The sequence below is a fragment of the Mixophyes fleayi genome, chromosome 5 (genome assembly GCF_038048845.1).
Source record: "Mixophyes fleayi isolate aMixFle1 chromosome 5, aMixFle1.hap1, whole genome shotgun sequence".
Taxonomy (NCBI): domain Eukaryota; kingdom Metazoa; phylum Chordata; class Amphibia; order Anura; family Limnodynastidae; genus Mixophyes; species Mixophyes fleayi.
The window spans coordinates 78471069-78484540 of record NC_134406.1 but is presented as its reverse complement, the minus strand read 5'-3'; the positions used below and the strand labels follow the sequence as shown (position 1 = coordinate 78484540).

Genomic DNA, 13472 nt, shown 5'->3' with positions numbered 1-13472 from the left:
ATATAGGTCCGTGTAGGACCTGCATATAATGAAGTGTCCTTGGCGCTGGGATGCAGGCTTAAATATTTTCATCAAAATATGAACTAATACCTCATGTTTTCATTTTGCTAGATACACACAGATATGCAGTTTTAAGGATAAGCGCTCACACTGTAAACTTGACAGATTTTCTTTCATTTTTTAAACACATTTTATTAAGAATTTTCACAAATTTTATTAGGGAAATGAAGGGGTACAGTAAAAGAAGGGGAGTGAGTAGGGCATTGTAGTTTAGCAACATAGTAAAAAATAATAGCTGCATCAAGAACATGTCCCACTAAAGCGGCTGTACATTTGGGAGTATATGGGAGGGAACGCTGCAGAAGCCCGAAAAAAGGCAAAGACCCTTCTCTTTGTAGTAGCTACCGCCCCATATCATTGTTAAATGTAGATCTAAAAATATATGCCAAAGTCCTCGCGCATAGGGTAAACTCCGTATTCCCTAAGCTAGTACACCCAATCAAGTAGGATTCATCGCAGGCTGACAGGCCGCGGGTAATACCAGGCAGACCATAGACCTTATCCAACACATTAACGATAGAGAACAACCCTCCCTCCTTATTTCTAGATGCCGAGAAGGCATTTGACCGCTTTGGCTGGCACTTCAAGATGCAGACCTTAACTGTCTACAGTTTCCAAGACAGCTTCCTTAAAGGGGTCTCAGCCTTGTACTTCAACCCAACTGCCTCTGTCCAGGTGAACGGATGTTCTTTCCCCATTTTCCCTGTCCGGAACGGGACCCAACAGGGTGTCCTCTTTCCCCCCTTCTGTTCGCATTGGTTATAGAACCCCTAGCCATGAAAATACGTTTGAATCCTATATCGCCAGCATACATTTACCTTCTAACACTCACAAGATAGCACTCTATGCAGACAATATACATCTAACCATCATCGACCCTTTAACCTCTCTCACTATTCTATTTCAAGAACTTGATACCTTTTCCACATTATTAAACTTCAAAATCAACACGGCTAAAACAGACATCCTGGATTTTCATATCCCCTAAATTGAAACAACTCTTAGAGCTGAATTTTCCTTTTCACTGGAACTCCAACCATATTAGGTATCTGGGTATTGCACTCACCAGAAAGGTAGAAAGTCTCTGCCAAGCTAACTATTCCCCGCTCATAGCCTGTATTAAAAAAAGACATGGCATCCTGGGACGGATTACATCAGTAAAAATGAAGTTGATCCCAAGACTGCCATATCTCTTTCACACCCTTCCTGTTAGAGTCCACCTCACAACCCTAAAAATTTTATAAACCTCTGTATTGCTATTCATCTGGTCAAATAGAAGACCCAGGATTTCTGCCCGCATCTTGCAACGCCCCTCCACCGCAGGTGGCCTTGTTATTCCCAACCTTCGCAACTATTACTACGTGACACAATTAGCTCAATGTGTGCAATGGCATTCTCCTCCTAGAAACAGGATCTTGGTTGATATAGAATCAAATTTACTAGGTGGCTCAAAGGTCTGTTCTGTTCTCTGGCTCCCAACTACATAACGCCCGAACCCACCCAGTAATGGCCCGCCCTCTCCCTTTCAATTTGGTCCCAATGTAATAGATGGGCATCTCTCTCGCCCACCCTCGATTTTGATACCCCTTTGGTTCAATCCTGACTTCATGCCTGGACTTTCACGCTCCATGTATACAAAGTGGGTGTCACGACTTGCATTCTGCAGCTCCTGTCTGCAGTGACTTTGTTGGATCTGTTGTGTATGTTATATCCTAACTATAGTACCACTGCCCACCAAAGGGGTCACTGTGCTACTTGGACTATTGTTCCCTGACTCATTATCGCTGGGAGTTGTCTCACCTGCTTCTGGCCTATTTAAACCTGCCTGCTCCCAACAGCCTTTGCCAGATTATCAGGTCACTCTAGTTGAGCAGTACCTATCCTTGTTCCTGTCGGCATTCCCAAGTGCTCTGTTCCTGTCGGCTGTCGAAGTCGTATAATTGGATGAACGAAAGTATATTGGTTAATATTGTTTTACCATGCGTTTGCGATCAATACGCCACTTAACACGTGGCATGGCACGATCGCACAATAAAATACACACGCATACACTTGCACTCTCACATTCAGTTATTTATATATTTCATATTCATAATGGTTCCATTCCACAGTCATTTATGAGCAGATGGTATTTGGTTTATAGTTATAATATATATATATATATATATATTATAAGGTTATATGTACACTTTAGTGATATTTAAGGTTCAGGGTACAGGAAACGTGATGTTTAGTATCATTTTAATCCCCTAGTTATCCGCAGTTGTCCGGTTCATTCGCCGAAAGGATCGCACATTGCATACTCTAGTTAGCGATGTTAGGGAATAAATGTTTAAAATGATACTGGTTGTGTTATGTAAATAGACTAGTTTGACCTGGATTCTGGGTGGGAAAATCTGAGTCATCATCTGGAGAGCTGACCCCCACCCTTGGAGGGGGTTGTTTGAACTGGCCTATGACCTGATTACACTGGACCCTCCTGAAGCCTGGACCTATAGAAGCAAGCCACATCATCTGTATTGTTTTCTCTGTATCACCGAGTGTATATATACAAGCTCCCTGAGACCAGCTAGGCAGTCATAACTGACCACAGTCTTCTGGACTGAAGGACTGTCTCGCTGGACCCAGCAAGGGAGCGCACAGCGGGCGCAGCGTATGTATTTGGTATCGGCTGTATTGAACTGTAGCTTATTTATGAAACTGCTAAACCTTTACTTTTGCTAAATAAATTGTTTGTGCTTTGGAAACACAAGAAGTCGCTTAGACAATGCTTATTGGAAAACAATAAAAATACTTTAATACAGCATTTTCAAGTGCTCTGTTCCTGTCAGCATTTCCAAGTGCTCTGTTCCTGTTCTTCAAGTTACTTACTCTTGTCAGCATTGGGTTCCCCTCGTGTGACTTACCCATGGTTGCAGTGCATCTTTGCTTCATGATCTGCTGTGTTTAATCTCTGGTGCCTTCGTTGGAACTCTCGCTTTATCGGGTCTTCACTGCTGCATTCAGTGTCTCTTCTACGGCTCCATTCATTGGACTTTACCGCTTCACTATTGTAATTCCAAACTTTACTAGGAACCTCCTACACCTGCTACACTGAACTACCTGCTAAACGGATCAGCTAAGTCTTCATTGTAGCTGTTTCTATTGAACTGTTGTTGTATCACTAAATCAACTACAGTTACCTGAGTTACTCTTTTAACGGATCAACTAAGTCCTCTTTACTGCTGTTTTCACTGAACTGTAGCTGTATCAGTACTCAATTGCTGTCACCTGTGTTACCACTTAAAGGGATCAACCAAGCCTTTCATTATTGCTGTTTCTATTGAACTGCTGCTGTATCTGCTGTTGCCTTGAGTTACCATCTAAACGGATCAGCTTGTTCTTCATTACATTTCCTTCTATTGAACTGCCGCTGTATTAGTAACTCATCTGCTGTTGCCCTGAGTTACCATCTAAACGGATCAGTTTGTTCCTCATTACATTTGCTTCTATTGATGTCGCTGTATCAGTAATTCAGCTGTTGTTGCTATGAGTTACCATCTGAACAGACCTACTGGTTCTTCATCGATACTGTTTCCATTAGACTGCTCTTCTCAACGAATCAACTACTTCCTCATTGTTATGAACTGTAGTTTACCATTTTCTTACCACTTGTGCATTTTGAACCAGTGTTATCTTTGTTTCTTAATAAAACCACTTGATTCAGTTATCTTCTGTCTGTGGTCTTACCTTGGAAATCGTGACAGTGGGCAGGTGAGGGCAAACTACTATTGCTAAATCTTATTACCAAGACTCCAACATTCCCGCAATTCTCAGACCTAGCAGACCAGTGCGGGTTTACGATGGGACAGTTCCATCAATATTTGCAGGTTGGACACTACCATCAAACGGTTAAAGCTCAGTTGTCATCCAGACCACCCACTACATTTGAAAGTCTGTGTCTCTCCGGCTCATCTTCAAAAGGCCTTCTCTCCACACTGTATAATGCTCTACTTACCATCACCACAGATGTTAAAGACCGCTTCCAGATGCAATGGGAAATGAACTTGGAGACTACACTAGACCACAAAGAGTGGTCGGATATTTTTGAGTGGACGGCTCGCTGCTCCATAAATGTCTGCATCAAGGAAAATGCCAATAAATTACTCCATAGATGGTATTATGATCCTCCCCCTCTTTTCCTTCCACCCTCCCCCTATAATCCAGATTACTTTTTCCTATTCTCTTTCTTCTCCTCCACTGTCTTATACCCCCCCTTTTACCCTCTGCTTCAAATGTTAAATAATACATCTTTACAGTACCAGATTGCTGCACAATTAACTTCCTACTGTAAATGCACTGTGAGTGTGGTACATCCTGTATCGATATATATGTAAAAACTATGTAACTGATGTACCTTTCAAGAATTTTGTAACGCTTTTCACTATAAGATGCTACTAATAAAAAATATTTTTAAAAAAAAATGTATATCCTTTATTAGTATGCTTTAAAATCAAACAGGACATTATCAGGATATTTATATGAATTATTAAAGTCATTTCATCGTTTTCCAATTAGCATTGGAAGCGATTTCTTGTGGTTCCAAACAATTTATTTAGCAAAAGCAAAGGTTTAGCACTTCTATTAATAAGCTACAGTACAATACAGCCGATACCAAATACATACATACGCTGCGTTCTCTGCTGGGTCCAGTGAGACAGTCCTTCATTCCAGAAGACTGTGGTCAGTGATGACTGTCTTAGCTGGTCCCAGGGAGCTGTAGATATACAATCAGTGATACAGAGAAAACAATACAGATGATGTGGCTTGCTTCTATAGGTCCAGGCTTCAGGAGGGTCCAGTGTAATGCAGGTCATAGGCCAGTTCAAACGAAAATATCCAAAGGTGGGGGTCAGCTCTTCAGGGGATGTACTCCAATTTTCCCGCCCAGAATCCAGTTTAAACTAGTCTATTTACACACTACACAGACAATATCATTCTAATCATTTATTCCCTATAATCTATAACTACCATACGCAGTGTGCGTTATGTTTGGCGATTGCACCGGATGTCTGCGAATAAATTGGGGATGAGAATGATACTAAACATGATATGTTTCCTGTAACCTGAACCTTACATATCACTAAAGTGTACATATAACCTTATAATATATATAACTATAAACCAAATACCATCTGCTCATAAACGACTGTGGAATGAAACCATTATAAATATGAAATATATAAGTAAATGTATGTGAAAGTGCGAGTGTATGCGTGCGTGTTTTATCGTGCGATCGCGCCATGACACATAACACGTGGCGTACTGATGGCAATTGCACGGTAAACAATATTAATCAATATACTTTCTTTCATCCAATTTATACGACTTTGACAGACTATATACTTATAGAGGGGTTAATAGGTTCTCTATGCTGTGTTTTTGATAGTATTGTTATTTTATATATCCTAATATATGTGGTTTTATTTATATGAAAGTAATAATTGGTAAGGTGTTTCATTATTTAATGTACACACTATTGACATCCGAAGAACCAGCCAGCATTATCTAAAGTTTTGTAATCGGCTCGGGTTCTGATTTACTTTTTAGTATGTAACTTTTCTCCTACTCCGATTTGTGAAGCTTTTGGCCAATATTCTCGCGATGTGAAGTGTGCCCCGTACGTGCGTTGCGCTGATGCGATCGCACATACTCAAAATGGCGCCCTACCTCTGCATCACAGTACCTGCAAATCTGCATGAGTATTCTCAGCAGCACATGAAATTTCATTACATATTTTTGCCCTTAATTTTTACTGATCAGCAGAGTTCTCCTGGGAAATAATAAGGTTAGTTTGCATCCGTGCATCAGAAATTACATCACTTTCATTTATATAAGCAGCGTGCATCCTTCCCAAATCAGTCCCCAACAAGCAGATTATTTAGTACCTCAATGTCTCATATTTCTCTGCCAGATCCCCAATCTAGATACACTCTGGCTAGTGGTATTGCAGAATGTAGTATACCACTCCTCGCACAGCAATAGTCTTCCCAGGAATAATGTTCTCTGGGCTCACTCTTGGATGTACAAGAGTCAGGTCTGCACCAGAGTCTAACAACTCAAGTGCGACTTGGTGTTCTACCTTAACCGCTTGCAGATTGTTTCTGGGGCATTCTTGGGGTCCTCCTGCACACAGGACGGCTGGCACTGGCTTTCCTGCCGGGCCCCCTACAGGAGGAGTTGGTTGCTGCCAGGGACGACAGCAATTTCTCTTTTGACACACAAAGCCAAAAGCTTGTCCTTTTTCATCTGCTTATATTCGGTGACCATCCTGGACCTCACACTTCCACCAAATAAAAAAATAGAAAAGAAAAACAAGAACAGGACGGGGATAGAAACTATATGTGCAGTATGTCCTTTAAAATTTTGTAAGCCTTGAGCGTAATCTCCGGTCAATTAGGATGCTGACTCTCTCTAGAATCACACACCACTAATTCACTTACGTTCTTACACATACACATGAAGCATGAGCCTCCCTGTGTTTCGTAAGATCACAAACAATCACAGAGAAATACGCTACATTAAATATGTTTGATCTGAAAAATATTTCCAAGGCTTATTTACAAAAACTAATAACAAAGCCATACAATATGTTGCACAAAAGAGTTTCAGAAAATAAAATAGGAAATAAAATCAGTCATTAGGGGCAGCACGGTGGCTTAGTAGTTAGCACTTTTGCCTCACAGCACTGGGGTCATGAGTTCAATTCCCGGCCATGGCCTGTGTGGAGTTTGTATGTTCTCCCCATGTCTGCGTGGGTTTCCTCTGGGTGCTCTGGTTTCCTCCCACACTCTAAAAACATACTAGTAGATTAATTGGCTGCTATTAAATTGACCCTAGTCTCTCTCTCTGTCCGTGTGTGTGTGTGTGTGTGTGTTAGGAAATTTAGATTGTAAGCTCCAATGGGGCAGGGACTGATGTGAGTAAGTTCTCTGTACAGCGCTGCTGAATTAGTGGCACTATATAAATAGCTGCTGCTGATGATGATGATGATGATGATGATATACTACATTTCGTCACAGTTGTTAATTGAAAAAAGCTTTGTAAGCATGATTCTTGACAAATGTCAGGGATTACAGCCGAGTATTGTATATGCAGTGTGGTATTAATCCTGGAAACGAATGTAAATCATGGTGCCAACACAACCCAGAACACTTTCTAGACTTGAACCTGATAGGTATACTATAACTTAATTAGTAAGATGGTAAATAAAACTAACTGTTGAGTTTGCAAACATACCTCAGGGGAAGGATAATGCAGGTTTGATCCCCATTCCTTTAAATACATACAGAGTTTTTTGAATTGCAAGGTAGACCAGCTAATATAGAATATAACATATATAAATTTGCAGGAACCTTATGCTCAGAAATATTAGGCTTTTCCCTATATCCTTCCCGGAAAGATTATATATGTGGCAGAAGGGCATATAAATGGTTGCCCCCAATCCAGTAGGTACTTGTTATTTGGGAAGAAAAGTTTCAGTGGTTCTGATGTCACCTGAGCAAATGATAAAAGCACATTTAGGGCTAGATTTACTATCAGACGTGTTTGTAAACCCGCCGACTTTCGGTTTAGCCATCGCCGGAATTACTACCGCTAAACCCGTCGTCCAAATGGCCAGAAATAATTTTTTCAAAGCCGCCACTTTAGAAAGCGCCATGACGGTTTTTTCAATAATGTTCAACATAAAAAAAGCCGGATTTACTATTAGGGGGTTTATAAAGTCGCCAGAAAACCGCCATTCAAAAGACCAAAATGAAAGAGCTGCTTGTGAGCGGCGAGATTGCTCAAACAGTGTGCTGTTTGAGGTATTATGCCAATCAGAACATAAGAGAAAGGCCTATTTCATGTGCAATGATTGCTCCATTAGGACTGTGTCTAGAAAATGGCCAAAGTGTCATGTAATTTCAGGGTTTTTTGTTTTGTTTTTTTTTAAATTTTGTTTCACCCTGTATGATTGCATAGTAAATTCTCATTTCAACATTCCTTTTCTAGTTGTTTTTTCCTTTGAACAAATCCACTCTAATACTGGTGCCTGAAAGAAATTAGGATGCACAATGTTTCATTACATAGTTAACCCTTAATTTAATGCTAATGCAATCCAAATGTGAAAAATGTTTTTTTTCTGGATGAAGAAATCACAGAGAATCACAGTCTATTGGCCAGCAGTTAATCATGATGCAAAAAGGGTGCCTCATTATTTTTCAGGTGTGGGTTTGTTGGAGAATGGCTTTTGCAGGGAATGTGGTGCATTCTTGCTAGTGTATGTTTGCAGCTTTTTATCTGGAGGCACAAAGGCGCCAGGAGGAGGAGGATGAACAGCAGTTGGCATCTGTTCCGCGGAGCCTGCTGTTAAAGTAATTCTAATCATTATATATATATATATATATATATATACTAATAATAAACCAAATACTATCTGCTCATAAATTACAGTGTAACGGAACCAATATGAATTACCGTATATACTCGTGTATAAGCCGAGTTTTTCAGCATACTTTTGTATGCTGAAAAAGGGCACTCGGCTTATACACGGGTGAACTTACCCTGTGTCCGGTCCCTCGGCTGTCAACTTCTGCATATGCGTTCCAACAACAGGAAGTTCGGCATTTGGAACGCAAACTTGCGTTCCAAATGCCGAACTTCCTGTTGTTGGAACGCATATGCGTTCCACTGCCGGGTAAGTGAAAATCAATCAATCTCTCTCTCTCTGTTTTTTTTATTTTATTTACAGTGCAATTACATAATGAACAAACAATACAGCCACCATGTTCATACATTTATATCCCTACCCCTTATATACCCCTTTATTTAGGTTAGGTTGTACCCAATGATTTTATAATCATTTGTGAATGTTCCTTGTCATCTAGCTAAAAATGATTTCATAGATTGAACCTATCATTTTTATTTAGGTTTTTAAATTAGCGCTCTTTTCCACCCTAGGCTTATACTCGAGTTAATAAGTTTTCCCAGTTTTATGTAGTAAAATTAGGTGCCTCGGCTTATATTCGGGTCGACTTATACTCGAGTATATACGGTACATAAATAACTAAATGTAATGCGAGTGTGTGCGTGCGTATTTTACCGTGCAATCGCACCATGCCACGTGTTACGTGGCGGACGGATCGCAATTGCACGGCAAAACAATATTAAAACAATATTAACCAATATACTTTGGTTCATCCAATTATACGACTTCGACACTGCGAAGACCCCCGCACTCCACGTGCATTTACAGTGCGTTTGAATCTGGAGTCTTTGGCTGATGTAATAACAGTAGTGCAAAGTTAAAATTTTTCCAGTGCTTATAATACAAACATTGTGCATAAAGGTAACTTCATAAATATTCTTGCCTCAAAACAGGAAAATATTAGAACTTTATAATATAAACTTCCATTAACTATAACTGACGGTAATGTGGGTACTCAGGATTACGAGGAATTTGTGGAGGATGATGTTGTGTGTTTAATGAAGTGCCTGAGTTTGGTGGAAAAAAATGTTGCTTCTGTTATATAAGGGATAAGGCCCATCAAGGTGGTATTGAGAGTGTGGTTAAGATTGTGCAAGTCCTTGCACTCTTGGCAGCAGACGATCAAGGAAATCCATCATAAATTCTCTTATTTAGCCTCTTCTTCCTTCGAGGAACACTGTAAACTAGAAATGGGAAAAACAAACAAAAAAACATTAGGTCACCGAGGATGAATGAATATTGCTGCAAAATAAAATAGCAGAGTTGTAAGCTGATATGTGCTTGAGGTCTCCTTCCTCCTGCACACTATGTTCACACTGCAACATATAGATGTCCATGTTTTCATGTTTTTAAGTTTAGCTTTTTAATGTTAAACTTTCATGTTTACTTCATTTACTTTTTAAAAGTTAAAAACTTACTGTTTGAATGTAACGGCTGGGTCTGCGTCACTGTTGATGGTTGGGTCCCTGGCAAAGGTTGTGAATCTGCCAATTCTTCTGTAGACATATTCATGCTGTCTTAGTGCACATTTGAGGCGTCTAATTCTGCAAGTTCTTCCTGTGAATGATCACTAGTCACAAGTGACAGTACGCTAGATTGAGTTCTTTCAGGTGTTAGACTGTACGCATCATGGCGGCTTGAGAACAGTGCTATTGGATTTGCCAGGGCAGAATTGTCAAAGACTATGTTACACTGTTCATAAAAGAGTCATTCCATACGGCCAGCACCACTCTTTCTGCGGTTGTGATCATGCATTTTTGAGTACTGTTTTCTAAGTGAGTTCAACTTGTTTATAACCTGCTGCTGGCTGCGCTTGAACCCCAGGCTGTTAAAATGTTACCAATATTGTAGTACACTGTGGCATCTTTTACAGTGCCTGTGATTAGCCTTTTTATTTCCTCCTCTCCTCTAATGGCCAGTAGCTTACACACCTCTTCTTGCCAGTGTGACATACTTTCTCCTCTCTCCTCTGCAGCATTGAAATGACGTCAGCGTTCCTAATCCCACCAATCAGCTCCTTTATATGAGACACCAGCAGAAAAACCTGGGTTGCACCGTTCAGACTGAAAGCTACCCGGGACCGACCTGGAAATAACCCTGCAAAAGTCCTGGGTCATCAGATCCGGGGAGATGCAGGGACCCCCTTTCACACTGAGCCTACTCCGTAGTTGCTTGGGTTCGCCTCAGCAAAAATCTGAGATTTTGTAGCAGTATTAATGGGGTATTAGTTAAGTTAATACCAAAATTAATACACTTTTTCAAAAGAGAAAGCAATCATGTGTATCAAACAAGTACTTAATTAATGGTATTATTGCCCAGCTCTGAGGACATACAGAGAACTATATTCCAATTATAGAAAGTCAGTGTAACAAAAGCACTGGCATAGTGTTTGCAGGTCAGACAATGTGGTAAGGGTCCCTTCACTGTAAATGGAGTGAGAAGGGTGGGCTCCATTTACAAGGCCTAGCCCAGGTCTTCTTTTCTGCTGTCAGACTGATTAATGCTGGCACCTGTGAGCTGTGATGAACTGGCTGCTAGGCAGTGGATTCAGTCTCTCAGTAGCTGGTGGAAAAAAACAGTCAGAGAGGAAGCCTGATCTTTGCTGTGAGAAACCTGTGCTGAAACGTCTTACAATTTGTTTTAGTTTATTAGTCAGGGGTGACTTGTATTTAGTTAGTGCTGGACAGGCAAGTTGTTTATTTTGAAGTTTCTTTTATTTTCTTGCTTAATAAAACTGGCTGAGGCCAGTTGCACCCAAAGCCTTTGACTTGTTATCTCCTGGGGTAGATGGTAGTGTGTAGCAGGTGAGAGATGACACCTGTTTCCCTACACCGGTCACAGAAATCCATTGTTTTATGATCCCACTTTAAAATCTATTTAATAATTATCTCTTTATTAACTGAGAAACACAGCACAAGTTCATGAGCTCTAACCACAACTGAAGGCTTCTATAGCAGATGACGGGACACTTCAATAGAGGATGACATTCTTTGTAGTTTGAGGGATCCTGGATAATAAGGAACCAAAGAAAAGAACTGAACCATATAGACCAATAACAATTAAACTTTACAATAAATACAGGGTACAGGTTGTGTTCTTATGGTGTAGTACACAGTATTCCCTACTAGTCTAAAAAGGACATTCAAAACTGCAACACAATAAAATAAAAATGTTTTGTGCTCCATTCGATTAGCTTACAGTTAAGACCACATAATATGCAGTAAAAATATGTTTGTCAGTAGCATCCAGAACTTGTCACTAAAGATTTTGCATGAATTATTTTATATAATATATATATATTTTTTTTTTTTTTCCTCAATTGCATCCAGAAGCATGAAAGGTGAGAGTCCTCATTTCCACCCGCACCTAGCACAATGATGGTTATTTTTTACAAAATTGTTATTCTAATTAAGTGAATGGCGAGTCGTTTTAGGCACATACCCGACGTGTCAATGCACTTCTGATACACACAAAAGCCACCTGGTATGTTTGCCTAACTGAAAATTGAAAAATGGTTACAACACTGTAGCTGAAAATACATTAGGAACATTTACTTTAGACTAAATAAAAGTTGTTTTTACAGAGAGTTGAACTTTTTCATTATGTAGAGAAACCGTCCCTTGACTGGAACTTGTATGTCTATTTTGTGGTATGAAGAATACCCATCAAGATATGTGTGACAACTGTGTCTGATGGAAAATACCAGTGCACTGCAGTACTGTGGAGATTACATCTGCAGTTTTATCAAAAGGGAGACCAGTCCCATCTCTGTTCAAAAGAAAAAAAAACAGTGTTTTTGTCTGCAATTAGAATTCTCACTATCAAGGGGGTTAACAATTCTGAGATGGGGAGAGCAGGAGATATCCTATGGAGACGTGTTCTAATTTAAATAAAGAATTTTTCCCCCATCAGTGAATATTAAAATAGTTTTAATTTTTATTTATATTCATATTTTTAATATAAATAAGCAAAACCGACAGCAAGTCAAGGCATTCAGTTCCACTGCACATGTGTGAACAGCAGCATGTACCTGGACACTGGCCCAGGGAAGCTCTTACCGCTATTGGTCAGTATTACGCAGCTGCCCTGGTGGTACTTTAATTAGTAAATCATGGCAATAAGAAGTTTTCTGCTGCAATAAGTGGCTATTAAATAATGGCGATAATGATTTTTGTATAAACAGGCCTGTTAGACTCTTTAGCAAGTGGGTCTCCAATGCAATTTTTTATATTTTCTGAGCATATGATATAGTACAATTTAGTACTAGTATTCATGCAGATTAAAATAGGTGCATGTAGGAATCGTGGAATGTTTCAAAGTAACAATTCACCTGTTCTGGCAAGACTGGGAACAGTCTGGTGAAATATATTCTGAATAAATCATTACTTGGAGTTAAAGCTATGGAGATTCTTTTACACTAATAAAATAGGTGGAAGATGGCCTGTGCAAGCCAATAAATTAAATATATTGTTTAATCTTCTAAATTTTAGGTGTTTGTTTAGAGCATATAAAGGCCTCTATGAAAATCTTTCATATAGATCATGGCTACCACTCAAAACTCTTGGCTTAATTGTATGTGCAAAGCTCAGCTGTTTTGTATTAAAATGTAAGAAACTTAAAACGCAAATCCTTTATGTTTCTAGCTTTCTTCTAGGTTGCCCAGAAAATTAAAGCAATGTATTCAGCTGCAGGAGAGGGCATGTGCAAATAGACAAGGTTGTCTTAAGTAAAAGCTTTTCAAAAATTGACAGTTTACCAAGTGTCATGAAGAACAGTCAATGATGGTGCTAGCAGGTTTAGGTCAATACCAGTGATCTTTTTGACTAGTTTCATGTTTAGTGAGATAAAGAAATGACTTTGTAAAACAATATTTCACATCTTATTATCCAAGTTCTAAACAAAA

At 39.5% G+C, this 13472-nt stretch overlaps 1 long non-coding RNA gene across 1 annotated transcript; it reads right to left on the bottom strand.

Annotated features, from left to right (window-relative positions):
* Positions 1 to 9386: 9386 nt before the first annotated feature.
* LOC142157688 (uncharacterized) lies at positions 9387 to 11784 on the bottom strand. Its single transcript, XR_012692568.1, has 2 exons — positions 9988 to 11784; positions 9387 to 9753 (listed from the first exon to the last, which is right to left on the bottom strand). It is a non-coding gene; the product is annotated as an uncharacterized LOC142157688 (long non-coding RNA).
* Between the last annotated feature and the right edge of the window lie 1688 nt (positions 11785 to 13472).